This window comes from Ceratotherium simum, chromosome 1 (genome assembly GCF_057802395.1).
Source record: "Ceratotherium simum simum isolate JZ-2026a chromosome 1, ASM5780239v1, whole genome shotgun sequence".
Taxonomy (NCBI): Eukaryota; Metazoa; Chordata; class Mammalia; order Perissodactyla; family Rhinocerotidae; genus Ceratotherium; species Ceratotherium simum.
Window position 1 is genome coordinate 101,651,255 of NC_141900.1, and position 18,745 is coordinate 101,669,999.

The 18,745-nt window shown below is 38.8% G+C and overlaps 1 protein-coding gene across 1 annotated transcript in view; it reads left to right on the forward strand.

Moving 5' to 3' along the window:
• Window positions 1-18,745, forward strand: part of CNTNAP2 (contactin associated protein 2) — a 1,356,851-nt gene that overhangs the window by 722,556 nt on the left and 615,550 nt on the right. The gene's annotated exons all lie outside the window — the stretch shown is intronic.

The following is an 18,745-nucleotide window of genomic DNA, read 5'->3' on the forward strand; positions in this document are numbered from 1 at the left end:
ATCTTAAAGTGATGGCACCAATATGCACTCCCACAAGCAACGGGCTAGACAGTAAATATTTTAGGCTTTGTGGGCCACATACAGCCTCTGTGGCAATTACTCAACTCTGCTACTGTGGGTAAAAGTAGCCATGGACAACAAGTAAGTGAATGAGCACAGCTGTGTTCCACTTACTTGATGGGCACTGAAATTTGAATTTCATAAATTCCTCGCGTTACAATATACTATTCTTTCTTCGTTTTTTCCTGACCATTTAAAAGTGTAAAAGAAATTCTTAGTTTGTGGGTTGTACAAAAACGTGGCAGGCTGTTGATGTCTTCCCTTCCCTCTTCCTTCCTCCCTATTTCCTCCATTCTTTTTTTGATTCATGTAAAGAAATTATTTATAACCTATTACACATCATACACTGTTCCAAATACTGAAAATTCTGTCAGTGAATGAAATATATAATGATCAAGTGGCGATAGGGATTATAAAGACAAATCAAGGGAAGTGGATGTTGGTGATAGGAGGTGATGTTTTAGACAGAATGTTCAGGAAAGGCCTCCGACAGAATGACATTTGAGCTGAGCCCTTATTTTTAAATGAGGGATTAGGACATGCGAATATCTGAGAGGAAACTGTTTCCACGGGAAAGAACAGCAAATCTATACACCTCCCTGAGCTTCACATTGTGTTTCTATTGCCACGCTGGCCCTCCCTTCCCGAATATGCCACAAGGTCCTCCGACTCTCCATTGGCACATCTGAATTTACTATCTGCTGCAATCCCGGGTTTCCCAACTTGGGGAAAGGCGTCTCTATTAACCTGTCACCCAAATCAAAACCTTTCAGATTTTCTTTCCGCTCTCCTCCCCCTTTACCCCAAACACCTATTTAGTCAACAAGTACTTTTGTTCCTGTTTCCTTAGTATCTGTATTAGTTTGCCAAGGCTGCCATAACAAAATACCACAGACTGGGTGACCTAAATAACAGAAATAAATTTTCTCACAATTACAGAGACTGAAAGTTCAAGACAAGGTGTCAACAGGGCTGGTTTCTCCTGAGGCCTCTTTCCTTGGCTTGCAGAAGGCCACCTTCTAGCTGCGTCCCTGCTGTCCCTCTTCTTTTAAAGATACCAGTCAGATTGGATTAGGTCCCACCCTAACAGTTTTATTTTAACTTAATCACCTCTTTAAAGGCCCTATCTCCAAATAGAGTCACATTCTGAGGCACTGGCTTCAACATATGAACGTTGAAGGGATACCATTCAGCCCCTAACAGTATCTGTTAATTAAATCCCCTTTTTCTTCATTTTAATGCCATTTTCTTACTTAAGTTCCCTTCTCTTTTCATTTATTTTTATTGGTTCCCTGATTCTGGTTCATACTCTTATGATCAGTTCTCCCCAAAGCTATTGGAATAATCATGCCAAAATGAACACTTGATCGTGTTTTATTCTGCGTGAGTCCTTCGTTGGTTTCCAGGTTCCTCAGTCTTCAGGATAATGCCACTGGTGTATCACAAGCTCCAGGAACTGCACCTGTCCACATGGCCTCCCTCCTCCCCGGTAAACTCGCCCCCTCTCAGCTGCTGCAATAGTCAACCACGTGCAGTTCTGGGCCTTTGCAAATTCTTTGCCTGAAATCCCACCTCTGCTCTAATCCAGTCTGCTTACATGACTAATTAATATATTCCAAAAAGCACAACTCAATATCATCATCTACAAAAAACATTAGCAGACCACCATTTTCAACACTGTCTGTGTTGACTGTTCCTCCTATATGGTCTCATAGCGTCATAGTATCTTTTCATATCACTAACATAAATAGTTATTTCTGCCTTGAACTGTGAGTAACTTGTAAGCAGGGATTGTGTCTTGATTTTTTATTGTATCTTTAGTATAGTGAAGTGCTTGCTCCTCTTTGTCACTCAGTAAATATTTGATACATAAGTGAATGAATGAATTAAAAAGACCAGCTAGAAGGAAGATTTTCTGTATATTATTTCAATACTCTAATGCCAATGTTATAAAAGTTATCAATTATAGTTAAAAATAAACCAATATGTTTTACTAACCAAAAAAGATGACTATAAAATGGCATGCATGTTATATTATGACAGTATATATATAGCAAAAGACATTGAAAATTAATAACCAATATTTAAAAGTGTTTTTTGTTTACAGATGGTGAGTCTGTACATAATTTATTTCCTTTTTCCTACTTTTCTGCATTTTTCCAATAGCTTTATTTCCAAGAAATGTCCCATGACTCTACTCATGTTAACAGATTTACCACCTTTTTCTCAACATCCTCAAATTGTTCTCTCCTTTACATTTCACTCTTTAGAAGATAAAAAATGATCTCTGCAACAAATTTTTCTGCCACGTATCCACATTTTCACGGGAAACAAAACAAAACGCATAGCAAGTCTTGGAGCGTGAATTTCTCCAACCCACTGTGAAATTTCCATTAAGCCCTCATAACTTCTCCAGGTCTTGGCCCTGAGGACAAATGAAGACTCTAGTCTTTGATCAAGGGTGACTTCAAGCTAAAATTATCTACTGTTAGAGAGAAACTCTTCCAAATGGCCACACCCTGCTGCTACGAAGGTGAGAGTCATCCGCACAGTTCACATATTGCATAGCTGCAGGATGCAAAGACTTGGGAAAAAGATTAAGCTTCATTCAAAACATTATTTCCATTAAAATTACATCATACAGAGTATTATTACCTAAATGTTTTTATTTTTCTATATCTCTAACAAAACAAATATTGCCCTTTAGGCAACCTCACAGAATAACTTTCACTTAGGAGAAATGCAAAAAGGAATAGACATTATAATTTTAGGGAAAGAATATAATAATGATGGTATGGTTTCTGGGAGCCTTCCCTCTGATTTTCTTTCATGTGCTGATTATCTCCGCGGCTTTATAATAGAACTGTAGAGTTTCAGAGATGGAAGGAATCTTACAGATCATCTAGTATATATAGCCTCATTTACAGCTGAGGAAATTAAAGCCCAGAGAAGCCAAGGAACTTGGTAAATGTTCTCATTCTCCTTCTTCTGGCAGACCTTGGAAATGAATTGCTTGATAAGCAATATGTCTCTTATATTAATTCCAGTCATTCCATTGGTCCACAGGCCCTGCAGTCAGAAAGACTTGGGTTCCATACTCCTTTCACCACATACCAGTGTGATCTTTGTAAACTATTTAGTCTTTCAAAACCTCCACTTCCTTAATTATAAATATTATTTTAAAGGACCTATAATGTAAAGTTGCGTTAGGATTAAATGAGAAACCGGTTAGTAGACTCCCTTGGTTCATAAATAATACTGGTGTTAGCTATTGTTGTTGTCGTCATTTATTCTACATGGTGTCCCACTATGAGAGAGGGCATTCTGGAAGAGCAAGATTTAAGAGCTCATGAAGATGGCAACTTGACAACTTTTGCCTCAGACTGTTTGGTGTGTGTCCAGCTTTAATAGCCCTGTTTCTTAGGACTTGTAAAGACTGACAGAGGAAGAGGAGGGCCCAAAACAACAACAATCCTCGACACTTAGTGAGTGCTGGTTGGAGACAAGCTCTCTTCTAAGTGCTTTTTGTGTATTTTCCTATTTATTCCTCAAAACAACTTCGTAAGGTAGGCAGGTACTGTGATAATCCCCATTCTACAATGAGGAGACAGACACAGAGGGATTAATTTAGACATGTTGAAGTGGCGTTTTATTACCACCTCTCACATCGCTCCCCCAACTCCTGCAGTCACAAGTCGAGAGGATTTGCCATCCCCAGTGTCTTGGTTCTGACCTTTGACTTCCGGAGCTGACAGCGGCTGGCCTGGTGGCAGGAGAGGTTCCCACCAGTCCTCCGGCTGTCAAATCATGCATCTCACCATACACCGCAGTGAGCAAGGTTTTATGGAGCAAAAAGGTAGCCTTGGATGAGGTGCTTGAATACCTAGGTTATAAATTAACACATAGCATGTATAACAGTGTATAAGTTATGCCACTGGAGCAAGAAAAGCCTTTGAAATACTATCTATTTCCTTTCTAGGTCATTCCCTTCTCCATCCCTTTCCTGTCCCTTCCAAAGCATTGGCTTGGATGGAAGCCGTAAGATGGAAGCTGTAAAATGGCTTATGGAAGCCATAAGATGAGGCTTCAGACTCAATCCGATTGCCCAAGGGAGGGTAAATATTCACCAGAACTGAGTTATTACTCAATTTTGAGCTTCAGATTAGGTTTTTGGAGACTCTTACCAAGATAGCAATTTTAAAGGAAGAAACCATTTTTCTTGAATGCCTAAAGCTGGGTTTTATCATAATTGAAAGCAGAGATCAACTCAAGTAAGCTGTAGAGTAAGAAAGAATACGGTTACAAACAAAGTTCTTGCTACACAATAAAGAGAAAAGCCTTTCGGCCAATGGTGGGTGAAAAAGAGAGAGGAAGGAGAGGAGAAAAGAAGAACAAAAAGGTATAAAGAGAAACAGAAGAAACGAGATTGAGGTGAAAGAGAGAGAGAGAGAAGACCAGGGAGATGAGCAAAAAGCAAAACCCATGAGTTCCCCGCTCCCCCCGCCTTCTGCTTGGGGTCAAAATCCAGAGTGTAGGTAGAATGCAGAAATACCCAGATTGTTTTCAGAGAACTAAGATAGGGAGACAGGTACGATCTAATTGAAGTTCGATGTCAGTCTCTCTGCATAAAGAGATTATAAATATTCTCATAAATTTCCTCTTTCTTAATGTGTCAGTTCCTCTCCTATAACAGCTATAGTCAGTACACTTTTTATGTATTCCTTTCTTAACTTTGTGACTCATGTCTAGATTTAGTAACCCTGATCTGTATTTACCACCTCTTAACCTCAGCATTCAAATGATTCAGCAATTTATGCATGCAGTTGTATTCTTACGCCTTATTTTCCAATCTCCAAAGAAGCATAGTTTTGGAAATGTTGTGCACGTCTAGATATAAATGTTACTCTATCCAATATGAAACTCATACTTATGAATTGAAAAAGTTTCAGGATTTTTATAGGGATATTTAGAAACATTAGGTGGCTTGAAATATTCCCCACTGATGTACATCATCTCATTTGAAATAACGTATTCAATGGAAGCAAATGATCTACTGAAGGGTATTCTTCATCTTGCTTCCCATAATAACTTACAGCCTTATCTCATTTCTCAAAATGCTTTCCAATTACAGCCAGCACTTGATCATTTGAGCTCTCAGCACTCTACCTGAACAATTCCTGTGGTGCTTTTACCTTTTTGCCTTGTTACCTGCTCTGAGACCCTCCTCAGGAGTTGCAGCTGAGGACCGAGTAGAGAGGATAGATAGTGGGGATGTAGTAAGGATATGCCATGTCCAACTGTTAGACTCTGTCGGGGCAGGGAAAATCCCTTCTCTTCCCTTCTTGTGTTCTTATGGCTGGACTAATAATAAAATTGACGTAAGACTAGATTAACAGGAGAAAACCCCAATTTAATTATGTGTGCACAGGAAAATCATGAAAATGATGCTTGGAGAGTGAACAAAGCAGGCAGTATGTATATCTTTTATGCAAAGAAACAGTAAATTTGTGAAGAATTGACAGGACAGAAAAACTTAGGTTTGGGGTATGTAAATAGTGAGGAATTTAAGCAGAGTTTAGGCTTGACGTAGTCAATTGGCAAGGTTTGTTTCCGCAGGATTCTCGGCCCTGAATTCCCTAGCTCTGGTGAAAAGGATGCGGGGAGAGCCCCTTTCACACGGGAGGTTTATTTCCTGCTTTCCGATGGAACATAGTCAGGAGGGTCAGAACACCTTTTTTGCTTCTCAAATAACTTTTAATTCAAAATCATCAATATGCTATTGTGAGATATTTTGGGGTGGCCTGCCCTGGGTCCCAGCTACTCTCACAGGATTTCATTGGCCTCAGTCTCCTTGGAAGACTCTAAGAGTTGGAGTTCCCCAGGCCTTGTCCTGAGCTTCCTTCTCTTGGCTCTCTTTCTGAACTTTTCCCCTTGATTATTCCATGGCACTAAATTCAGTCTATATGCTCCAACTCCGTCTGCATCTCCAGCTGTGACCCTTCTCTTAAGCCCCAGATGTTTATATCTAATTGTTTATTTGACATCAGCATTTAACTGTCTCTTGGGCATCTCAAATCTAGCTTGTTAAAAATGGAAATTTTGATTGCTCCACCAGCAAACTGTGTTCTCCCAGCTCCCCATTCGTTTACCCATTCGTTTAAGCCAGAAAGCTGGCAGTCATCTACACACTTCTCTCTCTCTCTCCGTCTCTCTATCTCTCTCTCTCTCTCCCTCCCCACCCTCCCCACTACCTGCCATATCCAACCCATCAATAAGTTCTATGTCTCTCTTTCTATCAAATATATTTCAATCTCATCCACCTTACCTCAGCGGCCACCCTCTTAATTCTACCATCATATCTGTTCAGGGCTGTCCACTGCCTGTCTGCTTCCACTCCTACCCACTCCGACCTGTTCTCCAAATAACACCAGAGTGATCTTCTAAAAACAGAAACCCGACTGTGTTGCTTCCCTGCTTAGAACCTTTCTGAGCTTCCTGTACTATTTGCATCATATCCACACTCCTTCTCAGGGCCTCACACCTGCACAGAACGGCTCCTCAGCCTGACCCCGCCCCGCCTCATTCAGTGCCATCTGTTTCTTGAACCCATCAAGTTCTTTCTCACCTTAGGACTTTTGTACCGTCTGTTCCCTCTGCCTGGAACTTTCCTGTATCCCACCCTTGTTCCTGGCTGCCACTCCATCCCGGCTCTTTCATCTTTTAGGACCAGTTTAAGTATCAGTGGCTCTGAGACTGCCCCTGTTCACCCTAAGGGGATCCTTCTGTTACTGTCTAATTGTCCTCTGTCCAGCCCCTTCAAATCACTCTTCCCATTGCATTCTTATTTATTTATTTTTTTTCTATTTCATCTCTATTACGTTTTCTGAAGGTCAAGGCCAGGTCTGATTTATTCACCACTAAGACCACTGCCTAAGGGCCCAGAGTAAGCAGGACATGTTTATTGAATGAGTAAATGAACTTTTGTGATGCCTACCAATATCATATGAGTTAGATAGGAAGTACCTTAAGCTCATCTCAGAGAAGTACTTTTCTCACGTTTAAGTCTCCTGTCTTTCAGCCCCCTCACCACATAGTGCGCATTCTTAGTCAGCAGCTGGAGCTGTTCTGAGCAAAAGTGGGAAATTCAAATTTGCAAATTTGACTTTCACTGTCAATTCAGAAATGCCTGTCCAGGGGATCCAATCAGATGGTGATTTCTTCTGCTTCAGGCCCTTTGCTATCATCTGTGTCCTGCTCCAATCAGTAACACCCATGTGGTTGTTGTGCCATGTGGAGCGTTGGTCTGGAATAATGCCCACGGCTTTCCAGTCCCCAGCATTACCAGCAGCAATAGATCAGACAAATACTAGAATTCCTGGGGCCTCCGCGTGCTTGTGCTGAAGTGAAAGGCGGTGCAGGGAACCACTTGGAATATGGAATGGGGGAGAGGAGTTCTAAGGATCATTAACAGCATCGACATAGGAAGCAAAACACAAGAGGCATTTCAAACCTCCGTGGGGTGATTGGGGTTGGATGAGAACTTGGCCCCTGCAGATGAGTATTTCATATAAACCACACCCTTTCCAACTGGTGTGCCCATCTGTAGGGCTCCCCAACATCTACTGTGGTCATCAGTGCACAAGTCCTAGGCTGTGAGCTTATTAAGGATATCAACTGTGTCTTTTTCTCATGTCTACCACCATGCTGGATAAAAGGAACTGTCCATACATATAAGGCAATGTTGTAAAAACTCCTCCACTGCTTCCCTTTTTTGCCTAGAATACAGAACCGGGGTTAAATGCTTCCATGGGACATGCAGTTGATTGATAGGTGTAATAAAGTACTTCCAAATGAATGGGTGGCTTAAAACAAGAGCAATTGATTTTCTCATAGTTTTGGAGGTTACAGCTCTGAAACCAAGGTGTCCACAGGGCCATGCACTCTCTGAAGGCTCTAGAAGAGACTCTTTCTTTACCTTTTCCATCTTCTGGTGGTCACAGTCGTTGGTGTTCCTTGGCTTGTAGTCGCATCATTCCAATGTCTGTCTTATCGTCACATGGTGTTCTTCCTATGTCTTTGCGTCCAAATTTCCCTCTTTTTATAAGGACACCAGTCATTGGACTTGTATCCATCCTCATCTAAACTTGATTACATCTGCAAAGACCCTATTTCCAAATAAGGTCACATTCACAGGTTCTGGACGGATATGAATTTTGGGAGGATACTATTTAACCCAGTAGGGTAGGTTCATTTGCATTCAAATATATCAGGTAATACTTTGATAGTGTTTTTAAGTTTTTTGTATTTGAAAACAACTTTATACCCATAACAGTACATGAAATAACTAAATTTGAGAATTTAAGTTTACCTGCACAAGAAATTACAAATGTTTGTGAAATAGTTTATACTTAGCTCACAGTCCTTTCCTCATGCAGGAAACTGGAACAGACCCTGGACTTGAGTGTGTTAAATCCTCCTGAGTCATCCTCCACTGATCTGTCCCATAACATGATCACTCCTTTGGAACTGACTGTCATCTCAGTTTCATTCTAGGAGGCTTAAAAATTCCTATACAGCTAGGTGTTTTTGTTCTTTCTTTCTGCTTTTTCCCTTGTCTCTTTTGTTGAGGGGTTGGCAAACATTTTCTATAAAGGGCCACGGAGTAAATATTTTTGGTTTTGTGGGCCACACGGTCTCTGCCACAACTAGTGGACTCTGCCTTTGTGGTGCGGTGGCAGCCAGAGGCAACGCGTAAACAAATCAGCAGGGTCGTGTTCCAGTAAAACTTCATTTATGGACACGGACATGTGGATTTCATGTCCATGTGCCATGAAATAGAATAATAAGAATAATAAAATAGAATGAAATATTATTCTACTCGTTTAAGACTGTAAAAAACATTCTCTGCTAGAGGACTGTACAAAGAGAAGGTGGGCCAGAGGTTCCTGATCCCTGCCAAGTCTTGTTCCTTCTCTCTGGTTCGTCTGTCTGCCTTCCCCTCACCTTTTCTGGCACAGAGCACATTCTGCACACTGTAAAATATTCCATGTCTTTTTTTTCTCCTCACTTTTTCTTCCTTTCTCTTCCTTCACTTCCTTTCCCTTTCCTTCTTCCTACCCTCCTCTCTCTCTCTTTCACTGGTTACTATGTCCCAAAATAGATACCCACTGCCTCTAAATTGTATTTGATAATTGCACATAAATTATTTTCATTATTTCCTGTTTTCTAAAAATTGAAGGGTAGTGATATAAGTTATGGTGATACTCATGTGATAGTCATTCTCTTACTTTAGATAGAAAATAGGCTTTAAAAATCCCTATATAAAATGAATATGAATTGTAATAACCCCTTGGTTATTACTAGAAGCATGTATTTTCTCTGCTGGGTGATCAGCCTCCAAACATTTGCCAAATCAGAGAGAACACTATACCGAGTCCTGTGGACCCATTACCTAGCTTGAGCAAGTTTCCATTCATAGCTGATCTTGTTTCATTTGTACCTCTCTCTCCTGCCCCCCATGGGAAATTATTTTGAAGCAAGTTCCAGACATCAGTGGATATTTTCACGTGTATGTCTCAGAGATCATGATTCTTTTTTAAAAAGCATATCCACAATCACATGATCATATCTAAAAAACAATTAATCATAATTTCTTAATATCTTTATCCAGTGTTAAATTTCCCCAATTGTTTCATAATTGTTTAATGTAGAATTTGAATTCGGATCTAACAAAAGTCCACATGCTGATTTGTTGATATGTTTCTTAAGTCTTTGAATTTATAGATTCAATCTCTCTTGCTCTCTCTCTCCCTCTCCCTTTCTCTCTCTCTATCTCCTTACAATTTGTCTTCGGAAGAAACCAAGTCTTCTGCCTGTTGTGTTTCCCGTAGTCTTATTAACTGTTATCTTCCCAGTGGTCTAGAGGTTTGATCAGATTCATGGTGGAATTGTGAGCCAATAATACTTTATATCTGGCAGGATGTCCTTCCATCAGGGGACCCACAATGTCTCGTTGTCTTTTTTTGTGATGTTAGCAGCCACTGATAACCATTAATGCAATCATTAGTGGTTGCAAAATCATGATATTCTGATCTTATCATCATTTGTTCTTCAAATACTTGGAATACTTCTATAAAGATAAATTTTCCTCTTCAACTAGTTGGTTATCCTGAATTTTTGTGGGAAAAGTAGGATAAATATTTGATTATATCCCTTTCTTCATAAGTTTTCAAAATAAGTTTGTTTTCTAGCATTCTCAAAGTGACCAATGAAACCTGATGTGTGTTTGTTTGTTTGGTATCATGTGCTTGAAGCCATTGCAATTATTATTATTGATCAATGACATTGTCCCATCTTTGGCCAGTGGGAGTACCTTCAAGTTGGCTTTTAAATTGACATGACCTTAGTAGTCTTTGTTCTTTCTCACTTTAAGGTAAAACAGGATGTTCTAGGCTAGTTTTTTGCCCCAGATCTGGAGCCTGCCGCGTCTCCTTTATTCCCCCCCTTTGCTTCTCCTGCGCTCATTTGAAGTAAGAAGCACAAACTATTGACCTTTCAGGAAACCCTGCTGTTTTACAGGGGAAAATGTAGCTCTTAGCAGTTTCATCCAAAAGAAAATAGCGGAACCAACCAATCCAGCAACTCCGATACTCCTGAGATTAGAGACAAGTAGGTCATTTTTCTTTATGCGTTTGGCATGCAACTGCATTACATTGCAGAGAGCAACGCAGGAATATTTTGTAAACCAGCCTCAATTGTGGCTCACCCTGAGGCCTTCAAAAACATGGTCTTTGGGCTTCTAATCCACTCACCACACATGAGTTACAGCAGACGTTATGTTCTGCTTATACTGGTGTTCAATTAATGCTTCTTAAGCAAATGTTAATGAATGAATGAATGAATGAATGATATCTTCAGCTTTAGAGACAAAAGTGACTATAGAAAGCATTTCGTCTGATACCGCATTTTTTTACAAGAAACTAAGGCCTTGAGATTTCAAGTGATTTGTCCAAGTTCATAGTGCAAAGTAGTGGAATAGTTAAGACCCAAATCATCTGACCTTTAGTGCCTTGTTTTCTGCCATACCTACTGCCTCTAAACTATATTAGATAATTGAGTATTAATTATTTTGATCATTATCCAATTCAATAATCTTTTGGTTTATAAATCCTTCCTTCCTTCCTTCCTTCCTTGCTTCTTTCCTTTCTTCCTTCCTTCCTCTTTCTCTCTGTCTCTCTGCCTCCCTCTCTCCCTCTTTTCTTTCTTTTTGATGTAAATAGTAGTGATATTTATGTGATTGTCATTCCTTTAATAGTGAAAAGTGAGTCAAACAAAGGTTCAGTCAAATCCCCAGCCCTGTGGGCCCACTAGACAAAATCAACCTTTCCACTAAGGCTATACCGTAATCTCTAGGACCATTTCCAAGTCCTGGATGATTTTTCTCAGCACAATTCAAAAATTACTCTCTTTAATAATAATAAAAACTCAGAATGTTTACTGTCTCATTTGACCTAAGTAAGCGTGGTAACCCTTTAGGGCTGCAGAAATAATCATCACTCTTAAATGAATCACCTTGGTGTTGCCAACAGACTGAAATGGCAGTGACGAAAAATAATGGCTTTAATAGTCACTTTATTGTCTCCTTGCTAAGTGCTGAAGAACTGATTCATTTTCTTGAATGTTTCCCCAAAATGACTGGACATTTTCAATTCCCAGATCAGAGGTTTGTTAGCTTAGCATTTGGGGAAAATGATGATACCCCTTATCCTCATGCATTAAATTCTGTCTGTGTCTCTTTGGGTTTCAGATAGCCAGATGGCAGAGCAGGGCACCTTTGCTTGTGTTATTCTTGACTATTTCCTGTCAAATGACAAAACTAAAACAATTTAGCAACAAATTTGATGTCCTTTATCTAAGGGAAAACAATCCATGGGTTGGGGGAGTCCAGTTCCTCACAAATAGAGGAGCTCTCTTCCCAAGGGACTTTGGGGAAGAGCAGGTTTACAGAGCGTTAGAAGAGGCAACGTGGAAACAGGACATGATTGGAGAGGAGGTCGGGGATTTTCTTACAAGGCCAGCAGGTCCTGTTCTCTAGGGGCAGGTGAGCTAGCTACAGCTGAGTTGGAGGACTGGGATTGGTGTATGTCAGGTTTCCTTGACAGCTGTTTCCAATAAGTGCAGGCTGACTTAGGTTTGGATTGGTGACGTGGCCGGGCCACTGGGGAGGCCTCCATTTTGTGGGTCCCAATATACAAATTAACTTTAGTAGTTCAGCAAGTATTTCTTGAGCACTTGAGTACCTATACCAGGTACTCTGTTAGACAATAGGGATTAAGCAATGACAATTGTACCCATATTGCCCTCAGTGACGTAACAGAGTTGTGGCTACAGCAAATATGTTACGAATATGGTATGAGAACAGCAGACCCAGTGGTTAATACAGCTTGTTAGAGAAGCAGATGGAGGTGGAATACCCAATCTGAACCCGGCGTGGTATTAGGAATTGGGAAGTGGGTAATAGTTTCTGGCAAGGTGCTTAAAAGCTGAGACCCGATGGACGAAGAAGAGCTAGGGCAGGCGGGAGTGTTCCTGACACGGGGGCAGAATTTGCCGGGTATAGAGGTGCTTTAATATTTTAGTAAGCCTCCCAAAGAATCATTTCCAAAAAGTGAAATCACCTAATACATTTGTACTTCTGTTAAAATTGAAGTGAGAACACCAGTTTTAGTCCCTTTGACTATGTTAACTCTGATATCTTAAAAGGGTTTCCTTTTCCCTAAAATGTTATTTCTAGCTAATCATCCCCTCCAAGAAACTTAATCTGTCAGACTGTCTTGCTAATGTTCCTCACAATGGGGGCTGCTACAGTGAATAGAAACTGAGTTAATGGGGAAAATTAAATACTTAGAGGAGTTGATTATTGGGGGATTTTCTTCCAAGGTGATAAATGTTATCTGTATTATCAGAAAAAAATCTTTAATTAAGCCTGGTGCTTGGGTTGGAAAGAGAGAGAAAGGGTCACAAATCCTCTAACGGGAGTCACTTATACCACAGCCCTTAGTGTCCTCAAAGAGCTAAGTTGCTGGGACGTGTTTGATCTTCCCAACTTTCAAGGGTCAACTTGAAAGGAAGGGCTGTTTTATAAGCTTCTATCCTGTTCATAGCCAATCAAACTGTCATTTTCAATTGTGCATTTTCTGCTACATCAAAGCTTTTTGGATAGACACTTCAGAAAGAATATAATTTCTCATGTTAGCCTGTTACAACTTAAGTTTAAAGTAAGTGCTAAAGGAAAATAAAATTCCCCAACAATAAAAAATATATAAAGTACAATACTAGAGAACTTTAAAGTGTTACATAAGTTAAAGAATTTAGTTTAGGTTATAAGTGGGTTTGTAGTTTATATGCTAAATCTCATCAGTTGGATTATTCTGACAGTTGCCTGAAAATTAGCAGTCACTTTTTCAGGTTGTACTGTAATTACTTATTTTGTGTACCTTCTTCCCACTAGCTCTTTGGTGGCATTAAACATGCGTTATTTATCTTCATGTGCCCAGGGACTAGAACAGTGCTTGGAATAAAGCAGGTTTTTCATAAATGAAAGCTGCCGTGCTCATGACACTCTTACCATGTAAGGAGATGAACACACACTTACCACAGAATAATTATTATCTTACTCTTCAATCTGAAAAGAAAATGGTGATAGTTTTAAGAAGCTCATTGCACCTTAGACATATTTTTATGTTGCTCTTTAAAAAAATCTTTGCAGTTTAATATCTCATAAATATTGTAGGTGTAGTACCAGGATTCTGTAATTTCAAGCATCACTTTGTTTCATCTGTAAAGACTTTCTAAATGTTTATTTTTTTGAAGCTTAATATTGTAGAGCTATTTGGTGGGATCTGTAACCCCATGAACTGTTTCAAATGCGGATTTTATAGGAATCATTGATGATGATAGTGACAGAGATTTGCCTGAAACTAAATGAAGAAAGGATTAAGGTATATTATTAGCACAATATTTATTGAATTTCTGCAGACTGCTAGGCACTATTCTAAGAATTTGAGATTCATCAGTAAACAAAATTTATAAAAAAAAAATTCTCTAACATGCTGGAGTTTATAGTCTGTGAGAAAGGTGGTGGGGGAGACAGATAGTACAAAATGAAAATAACAAATAAGTAAATTATATACTACATTAGAAGGACATATGTGCTGGAGAAAAAAATAAAGTAAGGGGCAGAGTGGGTTGTAAGTTTAAATAGGGCAGATGGGGTGCATCTCAGTGAGAATATGCCCTTTGATCAAGACTAAATGGAAGTGAGGGAGCTAGCCTTGAGACCATCTAGGGGAAACACCTTCTGGGCAGAGGAAACAGCCAAGCAAAGGCCTTAAAGCATGAGCACCTGGCATATTCGAGCCACAGGTAGGAGGTCAGTGTGGTGGAGTAGATGTTTGAAGTGATTTTTTTTAACCAAGTGTGTGCAATCTGTTTAAAGTATTTTTAAATAATGGGAAGTAAGTCTTATCTTTAAAGGTCCATGGGAATGGTCAGTCATTGATCCAAGATGACATTTTCTTTGTCTCCAAGTTTGGATTCAAATCAAAATCTAAGTACTGTTATAAGCAACAATAATCAGAGGAGCATTTCCTTGCTACACAGAGTAGAAAACTCCTTATTGCCACAGAGATGAACTCTTGACTATCAAATACACACAGATTACATCTCTACCCAGCGTGAGAGAAAAGGGGAAGGGAAGATTAGCTTGTCTAAATATTGATATAAATGCAGTCAATAACTCCAGCCGTATTGTAAAAGAATTTTAACATCCCTACAATGGAACAAAAACACTAACAAATATCCTTCTTCCCAGAAAATAGCTAATATCTTCCCGGAAAAAAGACACACATAAACTCCAAATTGTTCTTCAGGTGTGTGAGAATGATCCACCATTATTTATACTTGTTCACAGCACCCGATTTGTCATCCATCTTTGGGCTGGAATAGTGAGCATAAAAATAGTCAACATTTTCCACCACCTGCAGAATGTCATCTGTACTTTTAGCTCATTTCCTCAGTGCTCCCTGCGGAGGTTCCATCTGCTTTACATACCTTATTTCTCTACACGTGATTAAAGCTGCGTGCACCACCTGAGCTGCGTACATAGCTGGCATTATGGCACAGCTCAACCTGTCTCACCCGCCATGGTGAAATGGCTTCTAGAATATTAGAGTCTAGGCTTCAGGATACTTGTGATGCTCACACAATATGTTTTTGGGGAGAAAAAATGTGACATCAAATTTCTAATAATTTAAATTATGTCAGTAGGATCATAATTATTGAGAAAACCTTCTAAACAAAATAATGATCTGTAAAATTTATGGCCTTTAAACTTATCTACCCAGAAGACTGATGAAATTTTCAGATAGATCTTCTTACAAATGACTGGAAAAAAAAGAATGTACTATAACCTAACATTATGTTGAGTCTTTCTATCTGAAAGTTTTATAAACAATTTTGTAGAGATTAATCAATACTTTAAATGATTAGGAGTGGTAGCTACTTAAATTATTTCATGACATTCATGAAAACACAAATAGCTCTTGTATCTTCATATAAAGTTTATCTGAAATAAGATACCTCTTGTTTGTTTATTTCAGTATGAAATAGTTCTAATTTGTGTCAACACCCAGATGAAGAAATATAACATCAAATATAAAATTAAAGCCTATTTATATCCCTAATCCTATTCCCCTTGGCTTGTTGCTGATCTTAGAGGAAAAGCTTTCAGTTTTGCACTGTTGAGTATGTTAGCTGTGGGCTTGTCATTACGGCCTGGAATAAATATTTTTTAAAATATGAGTTAATCTTCTATCTCCACAGGTTTTCAACACCCACACCTATGATCATGTACTAGACCTCTCAACCCATGCACAATTGTTATGGCTCTGTAATCTTATACTTCACTATTCCAGACCCTTTAATTTCCAGTCTGTCCAGATCCCATCTACTAAGTCCTTTTTGTCTCCAGGGTATTTGGCCTGAGCTATAAGAAGAATGAATTGCTCTTATCACCTTCTCCTTCATATGGCTTATCCCTATTTAACCTGCATGATTCACTGAAAGTGCCAAGTCCATTGGCCACTTCACAGCTTTCTAAAGCTAGGTCATATGGACTTTCTGTGTGAACTCACAGTACCCCGCGCATATCTCTGTTTTAGCGCTTGTTTGTGATTCCTAATTGTAAGCTTCATGTTCTTTCCCTTCCCCTGGACTGCAAACTTATTGAGGACAGAAACTCAAGTCTTTGTCATCCTTGTGTCCCAGAACCTAACACAGTGCTGAAACAGATCAGAAACTCAATAAATGGTTTATGAATATGTGCGTGATCGAATTATATTACTGTTGTATGACGTTTTTTCCTGATGGAATAGGTTATATGCTGTTGTCATTTAAAACCAATATTTAAAAAATCTAAAATGATATCCATACGTTTCCTCTGCCCCCTGAAAATTAGTGGGATGCTATGGGGAAGACAGTAAAAATTTTAATGTGTCATAGGCGTGTCACCACTGGGTCAAAGAGATGAGGAGTGAAAAGAGCACTAAATCCAGAATTAGGAGACAAAGTTTCCATTGTTTTGCCACTAACTCTTCATACCCATTTGGGCAAGCCACTTATCACTCCTGAGACTTGGTTTCTTAATCTCTAATAGAAGAGAGTCAACATGGATGCTCTCAAAGATGACATTATATTGATATTATTTAAGATTCAAAATTTTTCACCTGAGAACATGGCTTCCTTTAAATGGTAGGCTTCTTCCCTTGGATATGTACTTCTGTAAGGCTGCAAATGTTCAATTTTGAAAAAGCAATGCTTATTAATGCTATAGCATTTAATTGGAGATCCTTGCTCATATCTTGTTGATAGTTGATGAGCAATTATTGATTGATTGAATCAGGATAACAGCCATTAACATTTTTAAACCCAAAGAAAACCACAGACTAAGTTATTGGAATGTAGTTTATAAGACAGAGGAGAAATTTAAGGATCTACAAAATTGAAATCATTGTTTTATCCAGCAGGCCAAGGTTTATGTGCAATATGGAAAATCTTAGTTGACACGTATATTATAGTTCAGTTTCTGTTGTGTTGCTCTAGGAGTGAGAGACCCAAAGTCATCCCTCAAGAGTAACTATAATAGGTAATAGGGAAGCTAAGGGATTAGGACTACAAGTGGATGTTGGCCATGCCCATCTAACAAGTTTCATGTACCATTCTAAATTTAGGTAGTTTATGATGTAATAGTCCCTTCTTTTTAAAGACCACCTCAGAGTTAATATGAGTAAAGGTGAAAAAAAGCTCTCAGATTAACAAATTTGGTATTAACCAGTACAGTATACTGTTTGAAAATCAAAAATACTTAGATGCATATGCAGGTGTATAAGACACACAAAAAACTTTCCCACTGGACTCAGCTCAGATTGGACTTTTATTAAAATATAGTACATATAGATTTGCTCAGATTGTATTATGGATAACATGAAAAAGAGTAAAAGAATAGCCATATACATGATGAAGAAATTGGTTATATTCTGGAAAGAGTTATTCTTTACTTTTTTTCACTGGGTATTTCCTGGCTTTATCAGTCCCTGGTCAGAACTCTAGCCATGCAAAGAATTGAGTTCTCATGAAGTGAATTACTTGAGAATTATAAATAGGATAAGGATGTGGGGTCACTGGTATAGGTAGCAGAGGGATCTTTCTAATGTACATGTCGACATAACTAAGCTGGGTAATCTTGAAGATCCCGTTATTGCCAAGGAAAGGGAGGTGTTCCACAACATGTTCCATATGTGCTCCAGTATTTGAAACATATCATTAAATTGGCTATATTTGACACAGTGTACAATGTGACAATTTTTAATTATGTGATTGCATGATGAGACAGATACTAAGCTCCCAGTAATCACAAAGGACATTTTCATAACACACTACTCCAAAGAGTATTTGACTAGTTTATCAATTGCTTCTTCATGAAAGTGGAACAGTTGCAGAAATTTAGAATTTGCCGTACACAGTAGTTTCTATTTGCATTACACACATATCTGATAATACATATTATATAAAACACACTGTGAATATGGGAATAAGATTCTTCATTTTTTCATTTATAATACTAGCAAAGGAAAATCTATACAGCATAACCTTCTTTCTTCTAGATGCTGGATACCTGAAAAATCATTACTATCCATTTGTCACCTAAGATTTAATGGTTCCAAAGGAAACATTGCAATGTGTAGTATGCAAGCATTAAAAAATAATTTGCAAGATGCATCAACAGTAATTGTTTAATGCCATCAAAATAGAGCTTACATATTACCTTTTATAATGCCATGACATTGTAAAAAGTTTTAGATCTTTTAAGGTATATATTTTTTCTTTTTTCAAACCTTTCTGAAGTATAATCTTATTGAAGCAAATAACAGTCTGTCAAAGACTAAGTTAAAGCATACTATTTAACTTGCCCCAAACCTTCCAGTGCCCTCGGCTTTCCATCACCCCTGCCCATCCCCATTACATCTCTGTCTTCAACTCCCGCTATTCTCCCCTCACTCACTGGCCTCCTTGTATACCTGAATGATACCAGGAACAGTCCAGAATTAGAACATTTTCATTTGCATTC